Here is an 8,479-nt window from a genome sequence, read left to right as displayed (position 1 = left end):
GGATGGGAGGGTAGGCTGGTTGTTGTGTCATGATGGTAGGATGGGAGGGTAGGCTGGTTGTTTGTGTCATGATGGTAGGATGGGAGGGTAGGCTGGTTGTTGTGTCATGATGGTAGGATGGGAGGGTAGGCTGGTTGTTGTGTCATGATGGTAGGATGGGAGGGTAGGCTGGTTGTTGTGTCATGATGGTAGGATGGGAGGGTAGGCTGGTTGTTGTGTCATGATGGTAGGATGGGAGGGTAGGCTGGTTGTTGTGTCATGATGGTAGGATGGGTGGGTAGGCTGGCTGTTTATGTCATGATGGTAGGGTAGGCTGGTTGTTGTGTCATGATGGGAGGGTAGGCTGGTTGTTGAGTCAAGATGCTACCCTCAACAGTCAACTAACACCCGGGTACCTACTTACTGCCCAGTACCAAGTATGTACTTACGGCTATTGCAGCAGCAGCAGCAGCAGCAGCAGCAGCAGCAGCAGCAGCAGCAGCAGCAGCAGCAGCAGCAGCAGCAGCAGCAGCAGCAGCAGCAGCAGCAGCAGCAGCAGCAGCAGCAGCAGCAGCAGCACCACCACACTCACCCTCACCAACATTCACCCTCACCAACACTCCACCTACAACAAGGTAACCATCCCTCTCACCTTCATTACAGTAGCAGTAATATTTACAGTAGTAATAATAATGGGGGTAACTGGTATAAAATACCGACACTGGTAAAATACAGATACAGTATAATGTAATCCTTTAATGACCACGTAACAGACAGTGGACTTTTATTAGACATATCTACCTGAGTAGACAGTACATGAGCATATAAAGTGAGCATTGTGCTGTGACCCATTTTGCTGTTATTATTATTATTATTATAATCAAAAAGATGACCCTTTATTAAGCTGCTTATATATACTCTTGTATTCTGTGCTCACGTTGATCTGTGGGACTTAATATCGTTGCCAGGGTAAAACGTAATTAATAAAGGATCGCATTTTACTGCGTATGTGACTATTTTTCCAGTAATAATACATATAGTTTTACTGTATGTAGGAAGCTTGTTTTTGATACAGTGTTTATCCCACTGAGCAAACACGACTGTTAAACACAGTGGACACTTGAGAATAGTGTATTTTCTGATGTAGTAATCGAGTTTCACTTATCCACTTGCGTTTCGTTTTACTGGAAGCCTGTGTCAACTTTTTCAACTTAGGTTGACTAAACAACTGACAGATTCTTTGCATTGCTCTGAGTTAACTTCTATGTGCTATATCAGTCAATATTCTTCTGTAATACACAGAAATAATTACTTGAGCAGTATGAGACGGCGGTGTTCCGAGGAACTCAGGTAAAATTTACAAGACCAACTCAATGAAGATGAATCTTGAATCATAATTTACCTGGAGTTTACCTGGAGAGAGTTCCGGGGGTCAACGCCCCCGCGGCCCGGTCTGAGACCAGGCCTCCTGGTGGATCAGAGCCTGATCAACCAGGCTGTTGCTGCTGGCTGCACGCAAACCAACATACGAGCCACAGCCCGGCTGATCCGGAACTGACTTTAGGTGCTTGTCCAGTGCCAGCTTGAAGACTGCCAGGGGTCTGTTGGTAATCCCCCTTATGTGTGCTGGGAGGCAGTTGAACAGTCTCGGGCCCCTGACACTTATTGTATGGTCTCTTAACGTGCTAGTGACACCCCTGCTTTTCATTGGGGGGATGGTGCATCGTCTGCCAAGTCTTTTGCTTTCGTAATGAGTGATTTTCGTGTGCAAGTTCGGTACTAGTCCCTCTAGGATTTTCCAGGTGTATATAATCATGTATCTCTCCCTCCTGCGTTCCAGGGAATACAGGTTTAGGAACCTCAAGCGCTCCCAATAATTGAGGTGTTTTATCTCCGTTATGCGCGCCGTGAAAGTTCTCTGTACATTTTCTAGGTCGGCAATTTCACCTGCCTTGAAAGGTGCTGTTAGTGTGCAGCAATATTCCAGCCTAGATAGAACAAGTGACCTGAAGAGTGTCATCATGGGCTTGGCCTCCCTAGTTTTGAAGGTTCTCATTATCCATCCTGTCATTTTTCTAGCAGATGCGATTGATACAATGTTATGGTCCTTAAAGGTGAGATCCTCCGACATGATCACTCCCAGGTCTTTGACGTTGGTGTTTCGCTCTATTTTGTGGCCAGAATTTGTTTTGTACTCTGATGAAGATTTAATTTCCTCATGTTTACCATATCTGAGTAATTGAAATTTCTCATCGTTGAACTTCATATTGTTTTCTGCAGCCCACTGAAAGATTTGGTTGATGTCTGCCTGGAGCTTTGCAGTGTCTGCAATGGAAGACACTGTCATGCAGATTCGGGTGTCATCTGCATAAATTTCTTAATGAAAAACGAATATATATAGAAAATCTAGTAATAAAATACCTCAATTATTGGGAACGCTTGAAGTTCCTGAACCTGTACTCCCTAGAACGCAGGAGGGAGAGATACATCATTATATACACTTAGAAAATCCTTGAGGGATTAGTACCAAACTTGCACACGAAAAATCACTCCCTATGAAAGTAAAAGACTCGGCAGACGATGCAACATTCCTGCAATGAAAAGCACGGGTGTAACTAGCACAGTATGAACATCAAAATGGTATACAATACCGACAGGTTGGTAGGTAAGACACATAGGCAACAGTTAGGCAACTTTATTCAGAAACGTTTCGCCTACACAGTAGGCTTCTTCAGTCGAATACAGAAAATAGGCAGGAACAGTAGAGATGTGAAGACGATGTAATCAGTTCCATAGTCAGGAAATATCTGAACTATGGAACTGAACTTCTCCAGGCTGAGGGACTGACAACCTCAAAATTCTACGACTTCAAGGGTGATGGACTGATTACATCGTCTTCACATCTCTACTGTTCCTGCCTACTTTCTGTATTCGACTGAAGAAGCCTACTGTGTAGGCGAAACGTTTCGGAATAAAGTTGCCTAACTGTTGCCTATGTGTCTTACCTACCATCTTTATTTCGAAACGTTTCGCCTACAAAGTAGGCTTCTTCAGTCGAGTACAGAAAAGTTGATAGAAGCAGAAGAGACTTGAAGACGATGTAATCAGTCCATCACCCTTAAAGTTTTGAGGTGGTCAGTCCCTCAGTCTGGAGAAGAGCATTGTTCCGTAGTCTGAAACAACTCCCAGAGTGAGGAATTGGGCGTTTTCCCAGAGCGAGGAACTCCCAGAGCGAGGAATTGGGCGTTTTCCCAGAGCGAGGAACTCCCAGAGTGAGGAATTGGGCGTTTTCCCAGAGCGAGAAACTCCCAGAGCGAGGAATTGGGCGTTTTCCCAGAGCGAGGAACTCCCAGAGCGAGGAATTGGGCGTTTTCCCAGAGCGAGGAACTCCCAGAGTGATTAATTGGGCGTTTTCCCAGAGTGAGGAATTGGGCGTTTTCCCAGAGCCAGGAACTCCCAGAGTGAGGAATTAGGCGTTTTCCCAGAGCGAGGAATTGGGCGTTTTCCCAGAGCGAGAAACTCCCAGAGTGATTAATTGGGCGTTTTCCCAGAGCGAGAAACTCCCAGAGTGAAGAATTGGGCGTTTTCCCAGAGCGAGGAACTGGCAGAGTGAGGAATTGGGCGTTTTCCCAGAGCGAGGAACTCCCAGAGTGAGGAATTGGGCGTTTTCCCAGAGCGAGAAACTCCCAGAGTGAGGAAGTAGGCGTTTTCCCAAAGCGAGGAACTCCCAGAGTGAGGAATTGGGCGTTTTCCCAGAGCGAGGAACTCCCAGTGAGGAATTGGGCGTTTTCCCAGAGCGAGGAGCTCCCAGAGTGAGGAATAGGGCGTTTTCCCAGAGCGAGAAACTCCCAGAGTGAGGAATTGGGCGTTTTCCCAGAGCGAGGAACTCCCAGAGTGAGGAATTGGGAGTTTTCCCAGAGTGAGGAACTCCCAGAGTGAGGAATTGGGCGTTTTCCCAGAGCGAGGAACTCCCAGAGTGAGGAACTGGGCGTTTTCCCAGAGCGAGGAACTCCCAGAGCGAGGAATTGGGCGTTTTCCCAGAGCGAAGAACTCCCAGAGTGAGGAATTGGGCGTTTTCCCAGAGCGAGGAACTCCCAGAGTGAGGAACTGGGCGTTTTCCCAGAGCGAGGAACTCCCAGAGCGAGGAATTGGGCGTTTTCCCAGAGCGAGGAACTTCCAGAGTGAGGAATTGGGCGTTTTCCCAGAGCGAGAAACTCCCAGAGCGAGGAACTCCCAGAGCGAGGAACTCCCAGAGTGAGGAATTGGGCGTTTTCCCAGAGCGAGGAACTCCCAGAGTGAGGAACTCCCAGAGTGAGGAATATTGACGTTCCATTTATCACTGTTGAGAATCTGTGCCACCACTTTGTGTGTAGCCACAAAGTCACTGTGATACACATCTGTGTTAGAAACAAAGATAATAATAAAGAGTGAATTATCTTAGCCAGGGGCACCAAACAAAGATAATAATAAAGAGTGAATTATCTTTTAGCCAGGGGCACCAAACAAAGATAATAATAAAGAGTGAATTATCTTAGCCAGGGCCACCAAACAAAGATAATAATGAAGAGTAAATTATCTTAGCCAGGGGCACCAAACAAAGATAATAATGAAGAGTAAATTATCTTAGCCAGGGGCACCAAACAAAGATAATAATAAAGAGTGAATTATCTTAGCCAGGGGCACCAAACAAAGATAATAATAAAGAGTGAATTATCTTAGCCAGGGGCACCAAACAAAGATAATAATGAAGAGTAAATTATCTTAGCCAGGGGCACCAAACAAAGATAATAATGAAGAGTAAATTATCTTAGCCAGGGGCACCAAACAAAGATAATAATAGAGTGAATTATCTTAGCCAGGGGCACCAAACAAAGATAATAATAAAGAGTGAATTATCTTAGCCAGGGGCACCAAACAAAGATAATAATGAAGAGTAAATTATCTTAGCCAGGGGCACCAAACAAAGATAATAATTTAAAGTAAATTATCTTAGCCAGGGGCACCAAACAAAGATAATAATTTAAAGTAAATTATCTTAGCGAGGGGCACCAAACAAAGATAATAATGAAAAGTAAATTATCTTAGCCAGGGGCACCAAACAAAGATAATAATTTAAAGTAAATTATCTTAGCCAGGGGCACCAAACAAAGATAATAATGAAGAGTAAATTATCTTAGCCAGGGGCACCAAACAAAGATAATAATGAAGAGTGAATTATCTTAGCCAGGGGCACCAAACAAAGATAATAATGAAGAGTAAATTATCTTAGCCAGGGGCACCAAACAAATAATGAAGAGTGAATTATCTTAGCCAGGGGCACCAAACAAAGATAATAATAAAGAGTAAATTATCTTAGCCAGGGGCACCAAACAAAGATAATAATGAACAGTGAATTATCTTAGCCAGGGGCACCAAACAAAGATAATAATAAAGAGTAAATTATCTTAGCCAGGGGCACCAAACAAAGATAATAATAAAGAGTGAATTATCTTAGCCAGGGGCACCAAACAAAGATAATAATAAAGAGTAAATTATCTTAGCCAGGGGCACCAAACAAAGATAATAATAAAGAGTAAATTATCTTAGCCAGGGGCACCAAACAAAGATAATAATAAAGAGTGAATTATCTTAGCCAGGGGCACCAAACAAAGATAATAATAAAGAGTAAATTATCTTAGCCAGGGACACCACCTCAACGTAGTTTCTGCCAGCCTCCGTAACGCCGTCAATAATGACGCTTCATCACCACCAAAATAGTAACCTCACGAGATCCTTCACACCACCATAAATAAACTGATAACTTCACTGTTGACTACATAAATATTACCAATGTTCACACTCTGCAATATTACCAATGTTCACACTCTGCAATATTACCAATGTTCACACTCTGCAATATTACCAATGTTCACACTCTGCAATATTACCAATGTTCACACTCTGCAATATTACCAATGTTCACACTCTGCAATATTACCAATGTTCACACTCTGCAATATTACCAATGTTCACACTCTGCAATATTACCAATGTTCACACTCTGCAATATTACCAATGTTCACACTCTGCAATATTACCAATGTTCACACTCTGCAATATTACCAATGTTCACACTCTGCAATATTACCAATGTTCACACTCTGCAATATTACCAATGTTCACACTCTGCAATATTACCAACGTTCACACTCTGCAATATTACCAACGTTCACACTCTGCAATATTACCAACGTTCACACTCTGCAATATTACCAATGTTCACACACTGCAATATTACCAACGTTCACACTCTGCAATATTACCAATGTTCACACACTGCAATATTACCAACGTTCACACTCTGCAATATTACCAATGTTCACACTCTGCAATATTACCAACGTTCACACTCTTGCAATATTACCAACGTTCACACTCTTGCAATATTAACAACGTTCACACTCTTGCAATATTACCAGCGTTCACACTCTTGCAATATTACCAACGTTCACACTCTGCAATATTACCAACGTTCACACTCTTGCATTATTATTATTACAATCAAGGGGGAAGCGCTAAACCCGGAGGATTATACAGCGCCTGGGGGGGATGTGGAAGGCATTCAGGCTTAATTCGGGGAACTGGAGCATAGATCCAATTCCCTAAATCAAGAGCCCCTCACCAACATCAAGGAACCTTCCTTGAGGGGTCACACTCTTGCAATATTACCAGCGTTCACACTTGCAATATTACCAACGTTCACACTCTTGCAATATTAACAACGTTCACACTCTTGCAATAGAAAAAGCTAAATTTTCTTGCCATGGGTTCGATCACCACCAATCTTTGATATGTTTGCAATCGTGTAATTATAATTTGGTGAGTTATGCAATATCACTGTCATGTTGACCTCAGCCGTACCTATCAAGCACATCATCTTGAACCATTATTAAAACCTTGTGTTTAAGAAGACATACTAAGTACTCCACAGCGCCTCAACCTTCTTATACTGCACTTAAGCACAGCTGATCAACCTGTCACTGGCTTTATAAACACACTGAACTATCTATCGCCCTTATGCTTTAAAAACTGTATCAATCAAGACTTCCTTCCATAAATTATATTTTCATTTATTAGCATATATGAAATTTCTTCTGAAAATAATAATAAAACAGTACACTTTTTCTCCCGTACAGATGAAAGTCGCGGTATTGATGGTGTGTGGCTTGGCTCTGGCTTCTGCTAACCCAGCTTGGGAAACCTTTAAGGTACATAATAATAGTATCTTTATTTACTATAAGTACATGTACAAGGTATACAGTCCTAGCTGACAACAATGACATACTACTGTATACAGTCCTAGCTGACAACAATGACATACTACTGTATACAGTCCTAGCTGACAACAATGACATACTACTGTATACAGTCCTAGCTGACAACAATGACATACTACTGTATACAGTCCTAGCTGACAACAATGACATACTACTGTATACAGTCCTAGCTGACAACAATGACATACTACTGTATACAGTCCTAGCTGACAACAATGACATACTACTGTATACAGTCCTAGCTGACAACAATGACATACTACTGTATACAGTCCTAGCTGACAACAATGACATACTACTGTATACAGTCCTAGCTGACAACAATGACATGCTACTATATATAGTAAGCCACTTGTTATGCTCCGCATGTCGGGCAAATTAGGTCAGTGTCCCAGGATGCGACCCACACCAGTCCACTAACACCCAGGTACCCATTTTACTGATGGGGATTATTATTATTATTATAATCAAAAAGAAGCGCTAAGCCACTAGGGCTATACAGCTTACTGATGGGGAACATAGACAACAGGTGGAAAGAAACACGCCCAATATTTCTACTCGGGCTGGGAATCGAACCCAGACCCTCGCCGTGTGAAGCGAGTGTGTTAGCCACCAGAACCCATAAAGAACTCGCTAAGAAAGTAATCAATTTAATGAGTTTTTGTCTACGTATTACATAAGGGAAAAATATATAACCAAAGAAGCATGCAAGGAAGTTCTACTCAATGTTGCCTACTTGCCCATGCTAGGCAGGTCGTACACCCACTCATGTACATGTCCAATTCAGTGACTCTATTTTAATCTATATTGAACTAGGTAATCTAAATAAAGTCTCAACTCTTTTACAGTCCTCCGTTTATGTCCTAATTTTGTATTAATAAAGTCGCTGGTTAATATAACTTTTGGTAAATAAAGTTACCGAGGTGTTGGACATGTGTCTAATTCATCACCTATTGTGAACCGTTGATGTATTAAAGTCAAAATAAAACCATAGTAAAGATGGTAGGTAAAGGATATGGAATGTCCACATTTTACTGAATAATAAAGTTGTTTGCAAGATTTATTGATAATGTTTGGCTCAGACAGTGGGCATTATTGACTACCTTTGACAGTGGGCATTATTGACTGTTTGACACAGTGGGCATTATTGACTGTGTTTGACACAGTGGGCATTATTGACTGTG

At 42.3% G+C, this 8,479-nt stretch overlaps 1 long non-coding RNA gene across 1 annotated transcript; it reads left to right on the top strand.

The window, feature by feature from the left end:
* The first annotated feature begins 558 nt into the window (after positions 1–558).
* On the top strand, positions 559–7,227 carry LOC138851642 (uncharacterized). The gene is made up of 2 exons (XR_011391321.1): positions 559–614; positions 7,155–7,227. It is a non-coding gene; the product is annotated as an uncharacterized lncRNA (long non-coding RNA).
* Positions 7,228–8,479: the final 1,252 nt, after the last annotated feature.

The sequence above is a fragment of the Cherax quadricarinatus genome, unplaced genomic scaffold (assembly GCF_038502225.1).
Source record: "Cherax quadricarinatus isolate ZL_2023a unplaced genomic scaffold, ASM3850222v1 Contig1347, whole genome shotgun sequence".
Classification (NCBI taxonomy): domain Eukaryota; kingdom Metazoa; phylum Arthropoda; class Malacostraca; order Decapoda; family Parastacidae; genus Cherax; species Cherax quadricarinatus.
Note: the sequence above shows the minus strand (reverse complement) of the source record. Positions and strands in the feature narration are given on the sequence as shown.